Source organism: Aphelocoma coerulescens, chromosome 2 (genome assembly GCF_041296385.1).
Source record: "Aphelocoma coerulescens isolate FSJ_1873_10779 chromosome 2, UR_Acoe_1.0, whole genome shotgun sequence".
Lineage (NCBI taxonomy): Eukaryota > Metazoa > Chordata > Aves > Passeriformes > Corvidae > Aphelocoma > Aphelocoma coerulescens.
The window spans coordinates 89,325,911-89,351,473 of NC_091015.1; positions in this window are offsets into that span (position 1 = coordinate 89,325,911).

Below are 25,563 nucleotides of genomic sequence, written 5' to 3' on the forward strand. Positions count from 1 at the left end.
TTCCTCCAGAATCAGTGTATTCAAAAAGAGTATATCAGCTGGAGATGATAACTCCTATGTTACCTCACTTTCTCACTGTGAGAAAAAAAATCATTTATGCTTGAGCCACATGGGTATTCTGTGATGCCCCAAGAGGGGATGCAAGGCACCAGAAAGTAGGAACTGAATGATAAAGCAGATATGTTTCATCTCATATTGCAAGTTTAATATTAGAAAACAAAGTATTTAGGACATATTTTCAGAGGTCACAAGATTCCACCACTCTTGATCAAGTGGTATTTCAGATGCTGCCAGTACCCTGTGAATTGGGTTTTGTTAACATTTGCAAAAATGCTGACCACTGTAAGGTCTTTTCTGGGCACTGTGTTTTGAAAACAGAATTATTGAGTCTCTACACTTTTCTTAAAGCGCAGTGATTTGGACATTCTCCTTATTACTTAAATATTTCAATTAGGGTATTATTACTTGTTGTCACTGACAACAACTGGAAATAACTGCAACATAAAATGACACTTCATGTTATCTCAGACTTAGTGCAAACCCATGAAGTGTATTACAATAAGAAAAGAGAGTCATACATTTTGAAATTTGCATTCATCAGAATACTGCTGCAAAAGATGAATGTCAAGTGACTTCAGTGCTGCAGGGGTAGTTGATCAATGGGGCATAACTACATAAACTGTGGTGTGTAACTAATGTGTAACTAACTTTTACCTTCCAGTAGGGATTACAGTGGGAAATGGAAGCTTTAATATTGGCAAGTTCTTTCTATACTCCTCTGATACGTTGGAACAATGAATATATGCCATGGCTCTTCTGGGAATTAATATGGTTAAGGACAAATGCCAAATGTAAAACAACTCCAGGCAATCTAAAGGTATCACCTCACCATTACTGTTACCCACCCGCTTCTTAAGCTCCTGACTGAAACAAACATATTCATCATGTGCATATTCATCTTGCAAATTGCAGTGAAAATGTCAGTAACAAGAAGAAAAATAATTCTTCAGTAGCAGTGATTTTCTAAAACAGGTTTAAAATCTTCCTGAAAAATCTGAAAGCATCTGTGTAGTTACTGCCAAAGAGGACTGGATGATAAACACACAGGGTTTACCGTGCATGTATGCAAAAGCTTCTCTTACTTTGTGTGTGGGCACAGTTCAACTAATTCTGACAAAGCACCTCTTTGGACAAGCAAATGGAAAACAAATCCATCAAATTCCATTAAGTAAAAAGACACGTCTTCCTTCTCAGTGATCCTCTGAGCCACAAAATGCTGGAGGCTGGGAGACCATTTAGAAGATGTGTCATTACATAATGGTCCCACTGTTGTATTTCCCCTGTGTCTGCTGTGGGTTATTGGTTTTCCCATAAACACAGGAGAGAGTCTCCCCAAAATACTAAAGGAGGGTAGAGAAACACCAAAAGGGAGAGGTAGAGGCAGCAAGCTCAGGAAAAACACAAGTGAACTCACAGAAGATGAGTGTTAAAAGGATGGGGTAAAAGATTAAAGAATCAGAAATGCAAAATAGCCAGAGAGGGTGCTTAGCTGGGGTCTCCAACAGTGCCCATTGCTCCATAAAATGTGTAAGGAAGTAGTGGATTCTGCTCAGGGACACAACAGAACAAGGGAACAGAAATAGGATCTACAGTTGCTGAGATCTCCCCTTGTCATGCTGCTTTTTATGACTGCAGTGGGTGGTCAGTTCAGTCTGGACAAGGAGAGCACGAATAGGGATGTCAGGTGCCAAAATCGAGGGGGACAAGTGCAGCCAGAACCTCAGCAACAGGGTTTGCACTCAAAGGAAAGACTACAGCTGAGGCACTCGACAGACTCAGTATACTCCCCTTTCCTAATTGGAGGCACAGCCGTTCCCATCACTCTACAGTTGAGTTTTCAGCTCCTCTGATCTGTAGGAAAACCTACCTCAAATTTATGTCATTATTCTAGCACCCCAAATCACAAATCCAACAATGAGAAAGCTTTGGGTTATAACCTTGAAAAAAATTGTTCTAGCTAATGTTCTTTACTATGTAGTGAACTTTCCAGTCACAGAAAAAAGAAGGAAGCTCTTCTGAAAGCTTGGTTACAGCACATTAAGAAATGCAGAGGGTATATTACTGGTGTGTAAGATGTGACATTTGGGATATTTATGTCAGCTGTGAAGCTATCTTAAGGTTTCTGTGGCTAGGCACCCACTTAAAATAATTTAAATTAAAATTCTTCCTGTAATGGTACTCCTGTGTCTCTCAGGAATGGTGACAGTTGTTTCATTACTATTTTTAGGGCACATCTGGACATCTTGATCAAAAAATTGAAATGCTGGGTACTATTTTATTCCAATTCTTTGTTATTGAATGTGACTATAACACCACAAGACCCAAATACTTTTTACTATACTAGAGAGCTTTCTCTTTCTTATTTGAAAGTGGCAATACTACCATAATTTATTTTTAGAAACAAGACTGCATTTGTTTAATTTTTGTGTGTTTAGCCTCCTTTGTTCTGCCAACGTCTCCACTGTTCTTCCCCTTTTTGGTAAGTATGTGTCTGCATTTACACAGCAACACTGTAAGAAACAATAAAAAGTTGCATCTTGGGAACTGCCATATATGGATGATATTTTAGCTCTGCCCTTGGATGCAAATGATAGAATTAACTGCTTCTTCAGCATGTGGCTGAGAAATGCTTTCAGATAGTTGGTGGCTGAATATCAGTCTTAATTTAGGCCACTGCATTTTAATTTAACATAACCTTTCTGATCAGCTGGAAAGAACAGTTAAAATAATATTGCCTCTCCAACATTACCAAAGGTATCAGTGTCAGGAAATTACATCAAATTGAGAGGAATTAAAATTAAAACTGAATCTGAGTAGCTGCAAACATTGCAAATGCTGAGCATTCAGAATCCAAATTCGGCATCATCACTTACGTTTGACCTGGAACGTATGAGTTGGCATAAATGTGTTGGAGAACCACATCAATTTGAAAATCACCTCTCCTATTTCTCCTTTTGCCCAATCAAGACCTAGTGCCCGTTCCCTCTGCCTTCAAATGGGAATCCTGATGTCCATGTTACCGCAGCTGTGGCGTGTCTCTCACTTGGAAGCCTGGCCCCTGCAGTCCCTATATCCAGGGTGCAGAGGAGCAGATGTGTGAGATGGGAGCTGGACAGGCATTAGACCATATGATCATTCTCAGCCAGTGGCTCATATGAGCTCACTTTCCTTCTCTGCATGAATAGAGTGCTTTGTTTGTGCTGCAGAATCAAAGGCTACATGCAGGCAGTTCCCATGGTATAGTGGGGCTGCAGAAACTTGGCAGGAGGAGAATCCAGTGCCAAATACGCTGTGTGGCTCCAACCAGCCTGCACCCTGGTCTGCATCCTACAAGCACCCACTATTGCAGACCAGGAAAACTAGTGAGAATTTTCTTTCAAAGCAAAAGACCATGGAAAGGAGCCCAAATTTACCTGTCTGCTCTGTGAGAACCTAATCAGCAGGAAAAAAAACAAACTGGAAAGGAGCCCAGCATCCCAAGACAGCCAGCCTTCCTTCTCCAGGCTCTGCCATCCCACTGCTCTCCTCTGTCAGCCATATTGTCCTGCCTTCACATCTATCTTTTGTCTCCTAGGGTCACCACCATTTCTCTTCTCTAAGGCAGGGAATTAAAATCTCTCTTTCTGGCCAGTGTCTGACACGTGCTGCTGTTGCCAAGAGGGAGAAGCCCTTTTCAAACACTGCTCCTTCTTTTCTCTGTGCAAACACAGGACTTAATTGATTTTGCAAACAGTTCAGTCTGCTTTTCTGAGGGTTATAGCAAACTGTAAAGTTTGCACTTTGCACTAAAACTTAGCGGGGGAAAAAAGTAAAAAATTGATCATTCTCAGGCCTTGAAGAGTTTCCACACTGGATGGCAAGAGCTGCCTGTGCTGACAGGAGCAAGCACTGCCAACTGTGTGTGTTGAAAGATGAGGAGTTGTCCCAAGCCAAAGAGCAGGGATTGCTTCTCTTCCCAAGGATGTACTTGTGTGTCAGTAAGTAGCAGCTTCTGTTAAAAGAAAACATATTACCAAAGTACATGATCCTAGCTGGGAGTAGGGACTGTTACCAATCATCCCTAAGAGCATAAACATTGCAAAGTGTTAGATATGAGCTGCCATATGTGGGTAGGACAAGACCATACAGTCTGAAATCATGGACCCATATTTAATGCAGAAGCTTGGGAGTTTTTAGGCTAATGAAATTTTTATAGCAATCCCTTGACAGAGGCTTTGGAGTCTGACTTTCTAAAGATGGAGACACTGTCAGTCATTTTTCAATTCAGAAATTAAAGGCAGGGTACATATTATTTTGAGAGCAGCTTGGATAGCCTAACCCAACCCCCTAGTTCGTTTTTCTGCTTCTCAGCTCCAAATAGAGTTGTATTTCACTGCTGACTTCCACTTGGCTGCATGATGATTCCCACCCAGACTTGGATCCTCTGAGAAGAAGTGCCTAATACCTGTCTTTAAATGAGAAATCAATAAAAAACTTTTGTTGCGCAGAGCTTGCATGGATTATCTTAATCAGGTAAATTCAAAGTTTATAAGCCTTGAGAGGAATTAGAGAATCTTTTATACATATATTTTATTCTGTTTTAGCGAATGTCTTAATACTTTGGATTGCAGATAGGTTTCTTGGTTTTTCTTCTGGATTATTTCATTAAAACTAAGTAAGCAGAGAAGGACAGCTTAATGCAAGTTTTCAGTACTAGAGGGCACTGAAGAAATGACATAAACTGCTTCCCTTTGATGAAAGCTTTAACATATGGCTGAAGTTTAAAGACATAAGAGGCATTAGTGTTTACATTCTTTTCTTTTCTTTCTATAGTTGTCCCTAGTTGGGAATATTAGCTGATGATACATTGAAGTGAAAACAAGCTAGGTTTACAGAAGACCTGTCCCTTGCCCCTCATAACATGTCTTCTCCATCATACATGTCTAGTGTATTTACAAAGTAGATAGTTTTAACAACAAGGCAAACCTTTGTCCAGAAGGCTTATAGCCAGGTTCCCCATCCTTTCCTTTTTAATTTGAATCTGTATTTATTTGTGTATTAGAGACAACAGGATACTGCATCATTACCTTCCCTGAAAGCAGCTTCCATTATTTTTTGGAAGCAGCCATAATTGCTACATCTCAGTAAACTGCTGCAACCAGCTCCTAATTGCCATTCTTTAAAAATAAATATCACATACAATGTCTTTTTAACTTTTAAAGTTGACATAGCCACTGGACTTAACACCACACTATCTGTGTGAGGTTATGAAAATACGGTTAAGGAGATTTGGGTCTGTAAATCTCGGGCTTTTTTTTGTTTAAACTAGCAATGTACCATGCCCATTTTATGAATGGCAAAAAATGGAAATTAACATTGACCACACCAGTATGTTGTTCTTTCCAGCATGGTGCACATTCTGTTCTGACTTTTGGAGGTCCCATCACAAATACTCCTGTACTGCATCAGTGATAGATCCCTACTTCCTCCAAACTTTATATCTTCACATAGGTGAAAAAGAAAAGACACATTATATAGCATTTTCTTGGAATATATGCATAGAGAACCATTTCTTGGCAAATATTCCTAATAGGACCATAATTATAATCCCCAAAGGTTAATGCCAAAATCAGTTATTAATTATATAAAGATCAAAATATAGAAATATTACATTTTTTAAATTAATTCTACTCCAGTATATTGTACCATGGTAACACAATCTATTTTTTAGTGCCCTCCTACTGGGGATGTAATAATTAGTACTCAGCTTGTCATTTTTTAAAGTTGACAAGTCCATGATAGTCAGTGCGTGAGAATTACTAGAAACTAATTAAAATTACATCAAATTGCCTACTGTAGATGGATTCACTGTTTACTTGAAGAGGTAAGAGTTTGATGTCATGCCTGTGGCTGAAACCTCAGTGGCAACTCTTAGGACAAGCAGTGACTAAATAAGCATTTGAGATGGGCACAAGTCCCTGCTAATGTACACGTGGGTTTGGCTGGGTGGGCCAGACCTGGTCTGCAGAAATGTTTGTGCTACAACTGCAAAATCTTAAAATTGGGCACTCTGCTATTCATGTTTGAAACCAGAGATGGATAACATATTTCCTGTGCCCAAACAGGGTTAAAACCTGCAGGGTGAGTGAGTCTAGGTCAGTTTATAAAATACAGAAGAAGAGTCAAAGCTATAATTCCCCCTTCCCTCCACTACTTGGCACAGCTGAGCACTAACAGTTCTGTCACAGCTCATATGGTACTTTTGCAGAGGACTTTACTCTTCCATTCTTAAATCCCAGAAGTCACACATAGCACCACCAAGAACCTCCTCCTGCAGGAGGTGAAGAATTGGTGAAGAATTACTATTGAGCATGACTGAAGAGCAGCATATAATATACAGCTTAGCAAGAGGGATAGTCACACAAAAGCTTAAGAGAAGAGCTTGGCTTTACTGGGGTGCCCAGAGGCAGCAGTTTTACTGAATGTGTATTTGGATGTTGCTGGTTGTCACTGCTGCTCTCTGCCCAGTAAGGCTGTGTTCATGTCCAGATCTCACTTACCTTTCCAAGGGCCAGCTGGCTGAGACCTGGCAACTGAGTGCTCAGCAGGAACCTCTGGAAATCAGGTCTGTTTTCTCTTACACCAGTGCAGCACGAGGAATATCCTTTTTTTCCTCCGGGGTGTAAGCAAAGAACATCTAATTTAATTTTGTTTGATTGCTTTTTAGCTTATAGTTCTACATGGAATCACAGAACCGTAGAATATGCTGAGTTGGAAGGGACCCTCAGGATCACTGAGTCCAACTCTTGACCCTGTGCAGGGCAACCCAAGAATCACAGCATGTGCCTGAAGGTGTTGTCCAAACATATCTTGGACTCAGACAGGCTTGATGCTGTGAACACTTCCCCGGTGAGCCTGTTCCAGTGCCCAAACACCCACTGGATGAAAAGTCTTTTCCTGATATCCAAACTAAACCTCCCCTGAGTCCTGTCACTGGTCACCACAGAGAAGAAATCAGTGTCTGCCCCTCCCCTTCCCCTCATGAGGAAGTAGTTGACTGCAGAGAGGTCTCCCCTCAGTCTCCTCTTCTCTAGGCTGAACAGACCAAGTGACCTCAGCTGCTCCTCATATGGCTTCCCCTCAAAGCCCTTCACCATCCTCGTTGCCCTCCTTTGGATGCTCTCTAGTATCTTTTTATATATATTTTTATAATATATATATTTAGATATTATTTTTATTTTATATATCTCCATATATGTTTTTTTATATTGTGTCACCCAAAACTGCACACAAGACTCAAGGTGAGGCTGCGCCAGTGCAGAGCAGAGCGGGACAATCCCCTCCCTTGCCTGGCTGCTGATGCTGTGCCTGATGCACCCCAGGACAGGGTTGGCCCTCCTGGCTGCCAGGGCACTGCTGACTCAGATTCAGCCACAGACCAGGACCCCCAGGTCCCTTTCCACAGTGCTGCTCTCCATCAGCATTACCCAGTCTATACACTCAATGAGGCTGTCCCCATCCCAGTTGCAGAATCCATCACTTTTCCTCTCTTTAACTTCATATGATTGGTGGTTGCCCATCTCTCTAATTTGTTGAGGTCTCTCTGCAGGGCCTTTCTTCCCCTGAGGGAATCAACAGATCCTCCCAATTCAGTGTCATTGGTAAACTTACTTAGTGTCCCTTCAAGCCCTGTTTCTAAGTGGTTGAAAATGTAGAAGAGAACTGGGCCAAGAACAGAGCCCTGTGGAACCCCACTAGCAAACGGATGCCAGCTGATATCACCCCATTCACTATAACCCTTTGTGCCTGATCCATGATCCAGTTGCTCACCCATCACATGATGTGGTGTTTATCCAGCTGTGTGCTGGACATTTGGTCCAGAAGGATACTGTGAGAGACAGTATCAAAAGCTTTGCTGAAGTCCCAAAAGATTACATCTACTGGCTTCCCTTGATCAGCTAGGTGGGTTACCCTATTGTAAAAGGAAATTTTCTCCCTACAGTGGCCTCCATACTATTAGTCTTCAGAAATCTACTTTTCTGCATCTATAGCACATAGATAATTGAGGGAAAACACCCTCAAGATATGCAAATATCTAACAAAAGTGACCAGGGAATTCTTAAAACTAAAATATTCCCTTTTCAAGTTGAACAAAATGTTTTCTTCAATCTGAAATCACTCTTTTGGAAGAATTCTTGCAACTTCCAGATCTATCAAAGATGTTGCCCCCGAGCACCACAATGAAAAATCCACTGCTCAGAGCAAGATTAAGTAGCTGAAATGGAAGATACACTGAACCACTGTGATAATAAACCAAAATGTCTTGTCTTCCTTCTACCCCAGGAACTATTAATATCATAAATTAGGAATTCCTCTGAAATGATGAGAGAAGTGATTAAACTGACAGTGAATTCGAAAGTATACCTGAACAGCCAGCATGCAAGCAGAATAGATGCAAAAATAGCCATAGGTAGCTCTAGTTTACATTTTCTTACTTTGCTTCTATGTACTTATCTTTTGGTCTGACTGCACCAGCACGCACATGAAATGAGTTCCTAGCCACTGAAATGGAAGCTAAGTGGAACACTAAACACCTGTTTTCATCACTGCTCATCCACACAGAGAGGAGATGAATATTTTCCTAGAGAATGAAATAAAGCAATAAAGTAGAGCAAATCCCCAGAGCTCAGCATCATTTGCCACATCATAAATAACAGCATCGTTACAGATGATCCTGTTGTTAAAGGTGTAAAGACTCTGCATGACATTGTAGCCATAAGAAAACCAAATTTGGGTGCACCAAAATGAACAAAGTGAGATGGAGAAATGGATTTCTTCTCCTTTTTTGAGCAAGTCCCCCATCTGCTTGCTTTTCTGCTTCCAGATCAGGAGAGATTCCCTGCCCTTTTCCTGCCAATTTAGCTGCTGCAGGGAAGCCTGCAGTGTTGTCCTGTTGCCTGTCTATCCCATGTGTGTTGCTCCAGAGAATGAGGGGCCACAGGAGATCAGGAGGCCCACAAAAGTTCCTATGGCATAAGTTCTCCAAGCAGTCCCTACCTCACCAAACAGCAATTTTAATTGCTTTGTACCATTCATCCATCATCCACAGCACATGGAATGTATCATACTTTTCTTGATGAGCAAGACTGGCACTAAGGTAGGTGAGCAGGCTTTACTGGAGGCCCTGGGGTAAGCTCAGCTGGTTAGACCACAGTGCTTATAATGCTGAGGTTGTGGGTTTGATCCCCATTCATTTAAAGGTTGGACTTGATGATCTCTATGGTCCCTTCCAACTCAGAATATTCTGTGATTCTGTGACATCAGAGTAGGTGGGACTTAGTTTATCTTAATACAGACTGTGAAAATAGCTACTGACCATAAATGCAATAGTGGAGATAAAAGAATGTATAAACTGTTTAGTCTGAGAAAATGTGTGAGCTGGGGACTTCCAAGGTCTCTGAGGATGCAACTGTCAGGAAAAAAATTGCCAAACAACTTCAGTTCAAAGGTAGAATAACTTCTGCTTAACAGGATGACTCCTTACTGAGACTCAGGGGAGGCACAGCTGCCTCCCTTTGTACATCCCTGGGAGATGTTACACAGTGGAGTGCTGTGAACAGCAGCTGCACATAGCTAAAGGCTGATGGACTTGTTTACATGGAATGGAAAGGTGATGTTGAAATCAAGTTCAAATTTAAAAAAAAGTTTTAAAGTAATGAAGTATTGTGTTGGCCCTCACATTCGGGATGCCTCAGGTGCTAGACTTGAAGTTCAGGGAGCAGCATAAGAGTTCTGTTTTCCTGCCCACACTTAGTGGTTAGAAAGAAGAGTAAAAAGGTAAGTTTCACTGGAAATTTCTACACTGTGTTTACCCTGTTACCTGGTCTCATGCAGTGGAATAGGAGACGTCTGATTTTCACCTGCTGTTCTGGTGGAAAGTGAGGTCATCCCACAACGTCTGATACCTTTATTAATATGTTGGGAATATGTGCTCCAGCCATAACATTCCTCCAAAAAAATATACAAGTTTCACAGGTATGAATAGAGCCAAACAATGGAAGGACCATTTCTTAGCCATGCTTGTGTGGAAAGAAAGTCATAGGAGAAGTGTAGACAAGCATTATTCCTCTAGTTATCATAAAAGTAAGTTGTGTTTGAGAGAGAATTTGACCTCATTCCAGTACATGGAAACTGGGGAGTTCAAGCAGGTCATAAATTGAATGTTTTGAGTACCTACTGTAGCTCTTGCAAGGGGAAGAAAGCAACATATTTTTCAGTAGCATTTTGTGTTGAATAAGTCCTAGTGTTTGTCCATCAGTTCCTTTGGGTAATTGAGTTGGGCAAGGAATAGCCAATGACCCTGAACTGATTGTTAGCCTGAAATTTGCACTGGGAAATGATGGGAAATGTTTGGAGACATACTGCCCAGAACTGAACAGCTTTAAGGTTACGCCAGGAAAGCCAGCCTTCTAGTATATATTCATTCATGAAGATTTATGTACAGAAACAGGTTCCAAAGCCTTTAATGAAAGGGATGAAAATATTTTACTCTTTAGTTAATAAGTCTCAAACCCTCAGACATATAAAAGATATCCTTAGGCAGAATCAGGTCAGTGCTATGGCCCCAAAGGCACTACCAGTCCTGAATGTCCCTGCCCAGCCTCTCCTGTGGTTACAGCCACACTACCCATAGCTCAGGACCTCATCTTAACCCTTCCTGAGGCACACAGACCTTGTTTGAGCTATGCCAGAGGAGTCCTGGTTTCCAGCCCTGCTTCATGGATGGAAGACCTATGCTGCAGCCTCATGTCCACCCCTGACTGTGTCTTTGTCCCTTTTTGCTCTCAAATGAACCTCCTGGATGGACCCTGAGTTGGCTCATCTGTTGCTTTGCTTGTGGCTGGCAATGGACCCTGACACCAGCCTGATGTGTTCAGACCCTGTGAGGCAGGCATCGAGCAGCCCCACTTTCACTGCTTCCTGGCATTCTTGGATCATGTTTTGAGATTAAACAGCTCTGAGTTTGTACAGAGCAGCCCTTCAGCAATGTAATAACAGCAAGATGTACGAGTGAGCTTCACAGCACTAAGAGCTTTTTTTGCTAAACAGAAAATTACCTACCTTTTCAAAGCACTCTGTTGTGTTCTTTCATAAACAAATTCCTCATTTGAAGGCTTTTTCATAAGTCTTTCATTTTTAGTTACTTATTCCTGACTATGGGATTTTCCCAGTAAATTTATGCACATGCAACAATAACATCCAAAGGTTGTATATCCCACCCTGTCACAACAAAATCATTCTGGATTAAGCTGTCTCTGTTCAACCCATACTTGACACTTCCTACTGTTGCTGGACCAAGCAAATAGCTGAGGTGTTCATGTGTGCAGTTCAGATGCATTGTTCCATTTTTTCCTGTCTCTTGAAACTCGGTATTAAAATTCTCAGGCATGGCTTCTTAACAGAATAAATTTTTCCTATCAAGTTTTCAGGCAAGGATAAGGGAGAGACATTAATAATTCAAAGATTTCTGCTTTCAGAGTTTCAAAAGCCAGGTGTGTTGTCTCATATTTTCCAAAAGGTCAAAGGCATGTTTTTACTGCCAGTGAAAGATTTCATATTTGGGTGTTATGACTGCACTTTACAGCAAGTGAGCAATAAAAATCTGACAGTCAATGCATGATTAGAAAGTTTGTGTCAACTTGAATGGTCCTCCTGCAGATGATTATTTCAGCTGTATATACTAATTATGTGGCCAAGGGAACTTTTTCTCCCAATTGTGAAACAGCTCAGGGAGAAGAGCAGCCTCAGGCTGACCTTTAGCAGTGTTTTCCAAGGACTTCTGCTACAAGAAAAAATATTCCAATACATTTTCAGAGTATCTCTAAGGAAACATAGGTGGGCTTTTGTAGTATGATGGGAGTGTGCAGAACAAGAACCAGGGTTTGGTCTGCTGGTTTTTGTCCTACAAATTTATCTACCTCTAGCAACCATCCAAAAGACAGCCAACTAACTGAAAATTGTTTTTTCTATGGAGACACAGAATATTAGTTTAAAAAAAAATAAAAATGGAATTATTTCTTGCAATCTGTAGCATTTTCTCCATAGCACTAAATTACTGCAAATTGATCACATGCTCAATTTTTTAAAAGAGACGATGCAATTCAAAGATAAAATAATCTTTAATGTGGTATAACCATGATAGCCCATGCACCTAAACATGTAACCTCAGCTCAAAGCCATGAATTTTGGATAATAACGTGGCAGAGAACACAAAAATCTCTGCAGCCGTGGTTGCAGCTGGGTATTAAAAAAACCCCAATAAATTCTCTGCTTAGCAAAAACAGCGAAGAAAGTAAATCCCGACTGTAGGGTTGGGGTAGCTATAGGATGCTGACAAACTGTGGGAGTCAAGATCATTAAAAGTTGGTCTGTTGACTTTATCCAAGTCTAATTATGTTAGAAATCTTGAAAGATTTGGGTTTCTTGAAAGATATTCAGTAATATGTGATTTTTGGCTTGGGAGGAAATACCATGAGAACAGTCTTTTCATGGATATTTAAGTAGAAAACTTTGGTTGGAGCCAACCACACAGAACATGATGAGGTGTTTTCCAAAAGGCAATTGGAAAAGTTTAAAAACTTCAAACATTTTAGGCAGAAAAGTAGTGATGAAATGTAAGCATCAGGGAAAATTCAAACTGGTTTGTATATTACCAAAGGAAGTTTGCTCTCCTCTTAAGGGGATGGCAAGGTTCCTGTTGTCTTTGTTGTGCTTTGAATTGTATCTTTAACATTAGCATGGTTCCAGTACAGTTGTTTATTATTAATACTTTCAGTGAAAATTTTGAGGAAAAATATATTCAGCCCCTGCTTTTCTTCCATAACCCTTTTACATCTTCATCTCCACCTCATGCTTACTTTCTCTAGAGCTGTCTTGAGCATTTGATCACTCACTCATGAGCACAGACATATCCTTAAAGTCATTACCAGGCTTAGCTGCACAACTCTGCCAGAAAATGTCATGGATCTACATCCTAGCTTAGAATGACAGTTTTTGAAGGGAACTGGTAATTCTTTGTAGGGTGGGGATGTGTTGATGACATGTCACGGTGAAGTTTCCCCTGAGCTTCTAGCAAGGCCTCAGATGGACTGCCTTTTCTACTATTATTCTTGTGTGTTAGAAATCTGCTGCTTTATATATGTGATGGGCAAAAAAAGTATTGCTTCCCAGATCTTACTGCTGATCAAAAGTATGAAGTGGCTAAACTAGGTCAACAGAAATAATGGTGCATGGAGGTTCCATCTTTTAGACAGCAGTCCATTTGGCTGAGAGAGCTGAGAATGCAAAACCATAGAACTCTAGGTACAGTTTGCAAATTGTCTTGCAAATAAAGTTATTTTCAGACGAACACTTCTTGTCTCTGTCACAACATACATACATGATAATCTCTGAAAAATGTTATTTGTTATTTTGGCTAAATGAGGGTAACTGTACTTCAGAGTTGTTTGAAATTTTCTTGGAATAAATATCTACCCAGAAAATACTGTAATCTATATAAATTCACTTTATTTTGTTGAACTTTATGCTGTTGAACTAAGGACCATCATTTGCTTCTGTCAGATTATATACATACTCACACCAAGATCTGCTCTTCTGGGTTTCCTTATTCACTAAGGAGAAGACAGTACTTTTAACAGCAAGATGAGATATATTTCCATCCAACCTATTCAGTATAGAAAAAAGAGCATAAAATAGAAATTACATCAAAACTGAATCCCTGGGAAAACTTTTCTGGTTTAGAACAGTATTACAGAGCATCAGCCATGATCAGTTGTTTAAAGCACTGGGGAGATGGTATGTGTGCTTTCATATGGCCAAATAGTTTTCAGCTCCTTTTGTTATCTACTGATACCAGATAATTTTAGATTTTGGCTTATTGTATGAAAATGTTTTATGTTTCAAAGTGCTTGGGGGAAGGAGAGCTCTTTTTTTTTTTTTTTTCTTTTGGCTTATCTTCAGGAGTCTTTCTGTAGTTGTGGAAATCAGATAAAGGTAGGTATTGAAACCAAAAGATTGCCAGCATGACAAGTCGCAAAGTATCATCCTGTGCTTTCTGTCATTCTCTTGCCTCAGGCCTGCCATGACTGCTCAACTCAACAGTGATAATGTATTTCCTCACCTCTTCAAAGGGTGTCCTGTTTGATTCCCTGAGAGACTAAGCCACAGGTCCTTACACTGTCTTCAGACACTAGTGGTCCTATTCACCCTCCAAGTCTTTGAAATATTCCAATCAAATTTACCACAGATGAAAACATCTACAATAATTACTTTAAGCTTCATAAAAAAGAGTGACTTAAGAGTTTCTACTTGGATAACTACTACAATTTCTCTTTTATTATTTCCTTACTAGGTATCAGGAACCCCATCCAGAAGAAATGCTTAGAGCTGAGAGAACTAGGAGCTCTCCTGTAGGAAATCAGACTCCATTAGTACTCACTGCCCCACTGATCCCTAAGGTGCTCTGCAACAGCTAGCAGTGGATTTCCTCTTGGTTTTCTGGGTCATATATATCTCATTACTCCCATAAGGCAAGAAAACAAAGAAACAAGCAGGGGGCAATACCCATTCACTTCTTGAGTAAGATCAGAGCTAGCAAGGAACAAGCAATACAGCTGAGGGGAGTTTCTCATCCTGCCCAGGAGAACCACAGTCATCATTCTGTGCCCTCTTAAATCTATACATAATGTGTAAAAAGGTCTGGATTTTCATAAATTTACCACTTACTTCAAAATAACATGAGCAAAAAGGTGAATTGTACACTCTTCAAGAGTGTAAAATGTTTTTCCTCTCACCAAAACTATTTTCATTTTGTGAGAGGTTACTGGATATGTTAATTCACATAGCCACAGAATTGTCAGGGCAGAAGACTCTGTCTTAACCTTTTCCTTCTTTTTTTTTTTTTTCCAAAGTATGCAAGATTTCTAATTTTGGCTTTAGCAGAATAGCTTCCCCTAATGGCTTTGACACAATCCTAACACAAAAATAGTTTTCATCACTGTGCAGTCCAATATAAACAGCCCTAGAAAACACCTTCCAGATTTCCAGCAGCTACTTGATATCCTCTTTGGATAACTGTTTGGCTGCAGTAGGGGTAAAGGGAACCTATGAATCTATCACTTACTTGTTTGGATTTTGCAATTGTACCTTCATCACTTCAAGTTATATTAGTCCTACTGCAGATGAGGTTAATGGTCTAAACACTACTTAAGCAAGCATGCTTTCCACTCTGCTCCTTTCTTCTAGTGCTATGCAATTTTTACCTAGGGTATCCTAGATTTTTCTTTTAGCTCTCTTAAATTAACTAACCCTTCACTGATGTTATAATCCCAGGGTAAGCATAGATCCAAGCATTCTTGATCTGAGTGGGAATTCATATCCAATTTTTGGTTTTGAACCAAACCAAAATCTTAGACAATTATCCAATTCTCAGGAATAAAGTTAAAATTGGCTAGGCATCAAGCTCACAGATCATTAGACTGCTTTGTATAAGCTTTGTATATGTTACATTGTAAATAGTTATTTTTTTCTTTTTTTCCATCTATTTCCATTCTCATGATGCTTTTTGCAGTGTTGTAGCCGTAATGGCAGTTAATAAAAGGGAAATAAATATTAGTAAGAGAATCTGAAGTAAGTTCCATAGCTCTTAAATCAAATTAACTTCTGTAGTCATGAACTAATCACTTGCCTTTTTCTTTTGTATGATTCAAGCTGGAACTTGTGATTTAAGTTTTCTGTAATTTAGCTTTTTTTTGGTACAAAGCCTTTAGAAAGATATAAAATTAGCACATAATAAAATGAAGTGCTGAATTTATGCCATTGAGAAAAAGATCCATAACACACTCATACATCTCATGTCTTATGCTGAAGAGAAAAAAAAAACCAACTATTCATGTCTAATATTGCTTGTCCATTATTCTTTCCCTGTAAAAAATGAATGCTAAATACCATTATTTCATATAGTTGCGTTAGAGGATTTGGACAAAGATGTTGGAGCTGTAACTATCCTTGGAGGCAAATTATGTTTTAACACAAAACCAGCTAGAAGTCATCACAGGTAAAAATGGTGATGTCTAATCTGGAAATTAGTTGTAATCTGGAAGAAGAGGATGGGCTTTTAATACATACTTTCTCTTGGGTGCTATGTCAAGAAATGCTGATCACCCTTTAGATCATAGGTCTGAAAGCTTATTAGCAAAATATTTCATAGCAGATTTGGTGTTAGCACTGGGAGGGAGAACAAAAGAGATTTAGAAAACTCAGTCAATGTGGAGTTATACTGGGGAAATAAGTCACCTCCAGAACAGCAGTTGGACCAGTGGCTGAGACAGAAACTGCTACCCAGCTCCCATTACACTTGATGTCAGGTTGCTGTAAGGTATGTTTAAATTCAAGAATCTGTCACCTGTCCTCAATTTAACAACTAACATTTCACCTGCTGAGATATTAAGAACAGTCTTTGGTGTTTTTAATTGTCGTATCATTCCCAGCTAGCTAGGCATGCTGTCAGTGACTCCTAGCCTTTCTGTAATATAAAGCGCTTTTTTTCTCCAATATGCACTAGGGAATGGTGGGAGAACAACCATCAAAATGTCAGTGTCTGGTTCTGGGGATATCAGAGAGAAATTTTTTTGACTACCCTAGAACTGGCAGTTGTGCAAACCTGATGATCACAGTTTTATCTGATGGCCAGCAGACACAAGCACTGTCCTACAAAAACTTGAACTAACAAGAAACTTATATTAACACAGGTTCCAATCCTACATTTGAAAGTGTGACTTGTCACGAACTTTGGAAAATAAAGGAATGTAACTACAAGTTACTAAGCTCCACAAGATGAGGCTTCATTTTCACTGGTGCTCTATTATATTCAGAATATTCCTGTTAAAGATGGCTGTATTTTAACCTTGGATGAACATTTATTTGTACCAGGAAGTCAAGCATGCTGCACTCTAAGGAGATCATGTAAGTCCAATATTGTGGACTAGAAGACAGTCTCAGAGTGTCAGAATCTAGATGAATTCGGTTTTTTAACATCTGCATTTTTGTGTGTTTCAGGGAAAATGGTCAACGATGAGATGTGGCAAGGTCTTAATTCTAGATGTCCAGTTTCATGCTGCCAAAACCACAATGCAGAGGGCTCTTCTGTTTTGATGTGGCAGGTGACGTTAATAGGGAGGTGTTAGGCAAAATTGCCAACTGTTGGCAAGTATATCCATGTAGGTTTGAATAAGGTGTATTAAAAAAAAATATAAGAATTACAAAATTTTCAATTTTGGTAATAACATATGTATTGACTTTGATAATCTCACATAGTAGCCCAAAAGAAAAAATTGTCATTCTTGACCTCATTAGTACAGGCAGCAGCCAAACATGGGCTCCAGTTCTTCCAGCGTTTTTTCTTCCTCATACACTGAGATACACTCATCCTCCCAGAAATGCTTTGTTCCTGTGCTTCTGTGACTTAGAAATTTTTTCAGTGGAAAACAGGTCCTGTTCAATCGCATATGTTTTTTGGTCTAAATTATGTTCTTTTGTGTCACAGACCAACACAAATGTTTATGGCCAGAATCATTGGCACTGCTACAAGTCCCTCAGTAGTATTTGGATGGCAAAATCAGTGACACCAAGTGCCATACTGCAGGCCCTGGGCAGCCTGTCAATCACTGTAAGACAAACAAGTTAAAATATTGGAGCTCTGCCAAACACAGTGCTTCAATAAGAATCTCAAATTCCTATGTTCTGGCATGGCAATCACAGCAGTCACTCTCAAACTGTACAAGTCAAAAAAAAAAGTAGTGGAAAGGAATCTTCATCTAAGCTTTAAAGTATAGCACAAGGCAATTTAAGAGTGATCAACTACCATTTATACTGCACTGCTATACTGTGGCGAAACTTAGAAAGAAGCTGTGGAAGACTTGCTACTGTCTGTTTTGCAAGGACTAAGCTGGAACTAGGCTGGGATGTAAGTCACAACATTGTCACCCCCGAGCGAGCTTGCCCACATGAACTTGCCCATCAATAAAGACAGTTCAACCACTTGTTTTCTCTTTCAGCAAATAAAGAAAGTAATAAAGTAGATCTGGGCTGTGGAAGCTCACAGAGTCTCTGTTGCATCATTTGCCAGTTCCTATTGCAGAAATATACAATCATAGAAGAATTGGTTGAGGTCAACACCTGGATGTCAGTCAGTCCATCCTTCTGTTTAAAAAAACACCATTAATTCCTAGTTCATTATATCTATCACCAGGTATCATTGACTTTAAGCAACAGTAGAGCAATGGGTTTGCTTAGTTGAATATTGAAAAGCAGAAAAGTCCACCCTCTCTCTACCTAGCTGCTTTCAGTGTTGCACTGCCCTGCTGGTGAAGGAATTCATCCTAATGTCCCATCTGAAAACTCAAAGTCACAACTCATGTCCCTTGCCCCTTTTAGGTTCTCTGCTACTGTCATGAGAAGTCTGTGTTATCCCTGTAATACCTGTAATATCAAATTTGTGGACAACACTAAGCTGGGTCAGAGTGTTTATCTGCTGGATGGTAGCAAGGCCCTGCACAGGGCCTGGACAGGCTGGATAATGGGCCAAGGCCAACAGCATGACGTTCAGCAAGGCAAAGTGGCAAGTCCTGCATTTTGGTCACAACAACCCCATGCAATGATACAGGCTGGGGATGGAATGGCTGGAAAGCTGCCCTATTGAAAAAGACCTGGGGGTGCTGATTGACAGCAGCTGAACATGATCCAGCTGTGCCCAGGTGGCCAAGAAGGCCAATGGCATCCTGGCCTGTATCAGCAATAGTGGGGCCAGCAGGACCAGGGCAGTGACCATCCCCCTGTATTTGGCACTGGTGATGGCACACCTTTAGTCCTGTGTCCAGTTCTGGGCCCCTCAATTCAGGAAGGTCATTGATGTGCTGGAGCATGTCCAGAGAAGGGCAACAGAGCTCGTGAAGGGTTTGGAGCACAGGTCCTGTGAGGAGCAGAGATTGTTTAGCCTTGAGAAGAGGATTCTATGGGGAGACCTTATAACTCTCTGCAACTCCCTGAAAGGAGGTTGTAGCCAGGTGAGGTTTGGCATCTTCTCCCAAGCAACAAGCAACAGGAGGAAAGGACATAGTCTTAAGATGCACCAGGGGAATTTTAAGTTGGACATCAGGAAAAAATTCTTCACAAAAGTGTGATTAGATATTGGAATGGGCTTCCCAGAGAGGAGATGGAGTCCCTGGAGGTGTTTAAGGAAAGACTGGATGTGTCACTTAATGCCATGGTCTAGTTGATACGGTGGTGTTAGGTCATAGGTTGGATTCAATAATCTCAGAGGTCTTTTCCAACCTCATTGATTCTGTAGTTCTGTGATTCTCTGATCTCTTTGTGTAGTCAGTCTGCTACTCAATCTCCCTTTAGCCCTTCCTTTGCCACACAGAAGAAAGAAGTACAACTCCCTCAGGTTTTCCTTAAAGCTCATGCGATTTATGTCCCTGGCCATCTTTGACAGACACTTCATAGTTCCCAAAAGTGTACACAGTAGACCAGCTATGCCCTGTTCCTCCAGCAGCATATTAAGCACAGAATAAGCTCCCTTTATCTGCTATGTTACCCCTAAGCTCTTAGTGGTTTGCTTTGCTCATGACGGGAGCACATGGTTGGCAGATGTTCAGCCTGGCATCAACTTTACTGATTGTTTAAAGAGAAGTGTTATATCTGAATGCTTAGAGTTGATCCTAAGCTCTGCTCCTGGTTAGCAATGTAAAATACCTCTCCTGAAGGGACTGGACCCTAAGTGAATAATGCTAAGAGAAGAAGGTGACATATAATACTCACCAGATGGCTTCTTCCCACACTGTGTTTTTTAGAGGAGGGCTGTCCTGTGCTGCTTTCTTAAAAGCTGATCTACTTTAGCTGCTCAGAAAACAGCTGTGGTAGTTCTTAAGAACTGTTTACTGATTGAAACCATGTAATATTATTAGAAACATTTATAAGTTATTGAAAACATAACAATGCTGAATGATCTAGCCTCTTCATGGAACAGCTGATATGCTGGTACCATTATCTGAGATGTTTTACAGCTGTAAATTGTGATTAAAAGAGCGGGGGAAAATGAGCACAACAGTGGGAACTGTTCCAAGGGCGGTGATAAAGATCTCATTCCTTGTCTGGAATTGCCCTTTAAGCCCTAGACTCTTAATCAGCAGCAAAAGGAAGTAAAAGCTTCCTTCCCTACTAGACCTGATTTCAACAAAGATGTGAGAGTGTCTTTCACAAAATGCTCCCGTCACAATCTGTGTAAGAGCTGCTTTAAAAATAAAAATTAAAATAGCTTGGTCTTTTGCTTCCTTCAGTTGTTAGACTAAATAATAAGAGACCAGCACCCTTTCTGATGGTCACTTTCATGAATACAAAGCTGCCCCTGTTCCACTGAGATAAAGCATTTCAGCAGTGTGTGTTCTGCTTCGCCAGATACAGTTTATCTTGTTTAGATGATAACATTTATGTAAGTAATCTACATCCAAAAAGTGAAATATAACCATCTTTATAGGAAAAAAAGGTATCTAAAGTTTGCTGGGAGATTATTGTATTCTTCAAATCGTCCCATCAGAAGAAAATTTTTCCAATTCCAGATCTGACAGGGAATTAGGACTGTTGTCGTAAAGTGTATTTCATACCATGTCATGTAAAGAGCATAAATTTCTGTCTTACTAGGTCAGGGCAGGGAAGGAACATGGCACAGACTGAAAAGCAGAGGCACATCTGTACCTCATTACTATGAAAGAGCCTCTGGCCTTTCCAATGCTAACATAGCCCAAAGACACTGAAACCTAATGGAATAATGGTGACTAGGCCTGAAGGATGATGAACCCATATGGAAACAGGTTTCATGAAAGGAGCAAAGGAAGACTGACAGGAACTGGGGTCAGAAATAGCAGCAAAAGGTAGTCAGCTGCTGAGGAAGAATACACTCCATGTTTTGAGTGTGTGGCTTGGCAGGTTGCTTGAATACTCTCCTTTTATTGAACAGAGAAATGGAAAATTTGATAAATGTTTGTATTTAAGTGCCTAAAGAGCATCCACATGTCAATATTGAAGGGAATTTTTATTCCAGACATGGATAAGAATTTGGGTACTTTCGGAAAGTCCCATTAACCAGTTCTGTAAATCCTTAAGTGACAAGTGTCGTAGTAAACCACTGGAGAAAGTCTTCCATTGTATACCCCAAGAGGAAAGCTGTTGTGTTTTATACAGGATAATCATTACTCCAAATATAATGAGTCAGGCTGTAGATCTGTCATGGAGAGCTTTGAACTCATAGCAAAAAGCCATAATTCATAGCAGCTACAGTTTGGAATATTTACTTAGGATTGCACGTGGCCTTGCCTTTACGGAGAATAGGAAATGTCACTAAATTTACTTAGTCAAACTGACTGTATTGTAATAAGTGCTGCTCCCACACTTCTTTTCCTTTTTCCCACCAGTCTCTCAGCTCAGAACTAGAGCCCTGAATCTGCCTTTCCATAGAGGAAAAACATCTTTTCCCTTTGTTTGCCTATCCTTGTTACTTTTATGACCTCTGGCAGCTTCTGAAAACTGCCCCATAGAAGACAAAAGAGCTATAGTTTCTGGTGTATGACTGATGAAGTAGGCATGTAGGCATGTGTGTAAGAGCTGGGGAATGGAGCTGTAACATACTCCAAGTGCTTCTATCTGGGGCACAGTTGAATATTATGCTAAATTAGGTTTGCAGACAAGTACCTCAGACCAGTCTGTGAAACCTCTTTTCCTGTTCAGGTTTACTAGCTTTGATGTTCTTATCTGCAGTACTTTCAAAATGCAAAGGCCACCCAGAGAAGTTCAGCCTCTGAAGTTGTGTGAATTTAAACCAGTATAAATACCTACTTTTTATTTGAACAGTTCCTGTGGTCTTCAGTATAGTTATTTTGATCTTGCAAATATTGGTGAAATTTGCAGATTTGTTTGCACAGTCTGCATTTTTGCTCCTGACAAGTTGTCTTAGTTTACAGCTGATATTCATGTTAAGTGCTGATGAAAACACTTTATTTAAATATTAATTGGAGAGAGTCCAAAAAATACTTTTCAACTAAAAAAAAGTTGACAGTTTAAAATCCTGACCCAATTAAAACTTTCAAATTAAGCATGTTGGTCAGTGTAATATGTTAATTTTCCCTGCCATGTTGTGTAAGATGCTTTAAGCAGGCTGTGCTGTTCAGCCTAGGCAGAGTGTAGACAGAGTATGCCCAACTCCAAGGAAACCTCCCCCATCTGTTTGTGGGGATTTTTTTTTTTGCCCTGCAGTTTTAAGCCAACTCCCAAATGACAGAAATGGGACATTTGACAGGCATTAGGAGTTTGTATGGAAAGAACAGAGAAATAATGAGTGAGTGGGACTGTTTCAGCTGAAAACTAGAAGGTGCAGGGTTTACAGGTGGCTGTGGGATATCCTTTGTTAGCTGGTCTAGCAAATTGGATCAATAGTGTTTTGGTGAGTACAGGAACAGGGCTGACAGTGATGCTTCCTTACACAAGGGTAGTGTTTTTGCTGCAGGTTTTAATCTGAGTTAGATGCATGAATACAGATGTCACTAGGAAAGAATTTGAAATGTTCAGGTTGCCAGAGGTTGTGAAAGAAATTAACAAGGGGTGATAATGTGATTGGTCACATGTTTGTTCTCAAAGTATTTTTTCCCAAGAAAGCTTTAGCCTGGGTCATTAATGCTGCACAGGGTGGAGGGTGCCCATGATGATTTTGACTACCCAATGTTCAATATCATGCAGTGCTCAATTCAGAGTAATAATCATGAATTATGGAGTTTCTTATCATGTATCCAATTACCATTCATTAGCTTCGGATTTGGGAAGAGGTTTATATGAAAATAGAAGCATATAAAAGAGAATGTGTGTCTCCAGGGTGCCACAGTTTGTCCTTGCCTTTTGAAACTTTCAGAAAAAAGTATGAAATTACTACTTTGTCTACAGAAGCTGATGCATTGCACAGCCACCACTGGGTAAAGGCAGAGCCAGGCTGCAGATATGGAAATGAAGGGGAGGGTTAGCTCCTAGATTTAATTTTTAATGATTGGATTCCAAGCTAAATTTAGAGGACCTTCTTTATTACAGGCTCTTCTGACACTGTCAAAGGGTCAGTTAACTGCTACAGACAGCTTGGTAGCAAGGGTTTTATCTAAGCTCCTGTTTACCAAATGCTTGTATTTGTCAAATGCAATTGAGATTGAGCTTCCTTGGGGTATTTGCCTAAGGAGAAGTGGATTTTGAGCACCAACTTAAATACTGAAGTTGTTTCTGTGACCAGTACCACAGAAAAAGACATAGTTCTGTTGATAGAAATTAAGTAAATTGGAGAAGATTAAGGGGACAAGAATAAAGAGGATAGTATGGGGTATCAACAGGGATCAGAGGGGGGAGAGAGGATAGTAAAGAAAAGGACAAGGAGTGGTGAGGATGTGGACAGACAGAAACAGAAAAGGTCTACAGAAGCAGGATAAAAGAAAAGATTCACCTATCTGAAAAGGCTCAGCAAAAGCCACATGTGATTTGCCTGAGCAGAGAGGAGCAGTCTGCTGTGATTACTGTTGCCTCAAATGATAGAGCTCTGTGCCATGATATTAAAAATCCAGCTCTGTTGATAGGCATTGCTAGAATTGTCTTTTATAAGATCTGGAAAAGGGCTTGAAAATTACTGCCTGTGAAAAATATTAAGACTGTAAAATCAAACTCTTGTCAACCACGCCAGAAATAGTTACCCGTACTGTTTAAGTTGATTGTCTGTAACTTGCATTATCATACTTTCTAAATAGAGAATAGTATGAATTTTTCTCCCCTCAGAGTCTTCGTGGTTTTGGCTTACATTAATTATGTCACCTTTCATGACTCTCAGGGGTTTGTTCAATATATTGAGAAGTGTTAATAGTACGTTTTGGAGGCACTGCAAGTATTTTTAGAAGACTACTGATTTCTTATACTGTAACACAAATATGAGCCAAATTTCTTTACTGAATAATGTCTTGAATTGAACCAAGAAGATGTTATCTGTTTGAAATAAACTGGAATTTCTGTGTTTTTCTGAGAGGATTCAGCTTTAAAAAAGGCAAGTCATTCATAAAAAAAGTAAATGTATCTCATGATAATGACTCTTTCAAAAGTTAATTTGGTGTTTTCAAACTACCATGTTCTGCGTATCAAAAGACCTAGAGAGCTTGTAGGGATTTAGTAAAGTACCAGCTTAAAAACGAGCTAAAGAATGCTTAATGTCTCCGCTTTCTCACTGATTAATGTGTATTTTTAGTGGCTCCTCGTCTTCTAACTAATTAAAACAATGTATTAAAGCTGTGTATGGTTGACATACACCAAATAACACATGTAACATATTAAAGCTAATAAAAGGGGAATTGCTGATTAACAGTTTATAAATGACAAAAGGACACTGCTCTCAGTTATATAAATTATTCTTTAACTTGAAGGCTGCTAATGTTGCTAATATAGCCCATTGTTGAATGCCTGCTACGAAGTTTTTAGTACCTCTGAGTTTCATTATTATTACAAAATCCTTGAGTAGTTCTTAATCACGTTGCCAATTTTTAAGCAGCTTTGAGACACCAATAAAAATTACTCCTTTTAAACCCAGTAAGTCCTGATGTGTAGTTCTTAACCTATCCCTTCTTAGACACAAGCAGTGTTTAATGTTTGATGGGTGTGCATGCAAGTTCTGAATTCAGCATCGCTACCGAGAATGGTTTGATCCCCCACCATCAGTCTCACCCCCCACCATCACTACCCCAGAGGTACACAACTTCAAAAAAGGGTAAATATGTGAAAGTTAGGTATTTGTTAAATTGAACCTAAAGTGAGTAAATCCTTGCAGGCTGCAAGAAGGTTAGTGCAGGACTGCATACTGGAAACCCAGCAATGCACCACCTGTTAAGAAGGCTTGAATAAGGGTGAAAAGGAAGTAAGCATGTCTAATCAAAACAATAACCAGATTATTAGAATAAGAAGACATCTTTCAAAAAGATGGAATTGTATCCAAAAAAGAAAAGACAAAGGATTTTAAACCCTGGCAGATTAATTGTATAAATGCAATAGTGCATGTCAAAATGGAGCTCAAGGAACAATGAGCTAAAAGGATCAAATGAATATTAAATTTTTGTGCAGACATGTGAAGAGCAGGAAGCACACTAGAGAGGCTGCAGAGCCAAATGGTGCTCATGGAATTGAAGGAGCACTGAGAGGGCAAGAACACTGCTGAGAAGCCAAATACATTCTTTGCTTCAGTTTTCATTGTGAACTAAATTGGAGATCCATGTTAGATCCCTTTGGAGAGACAAGATGTTCCTCAGAGAGTACGTCTGACACTTAAGTGGCTGAAAGGTCATGGAAACGCTGGCAATGGAAATACTAACTAATGATGGACAGTGGTTATCCATGGGCTTTAGAGAA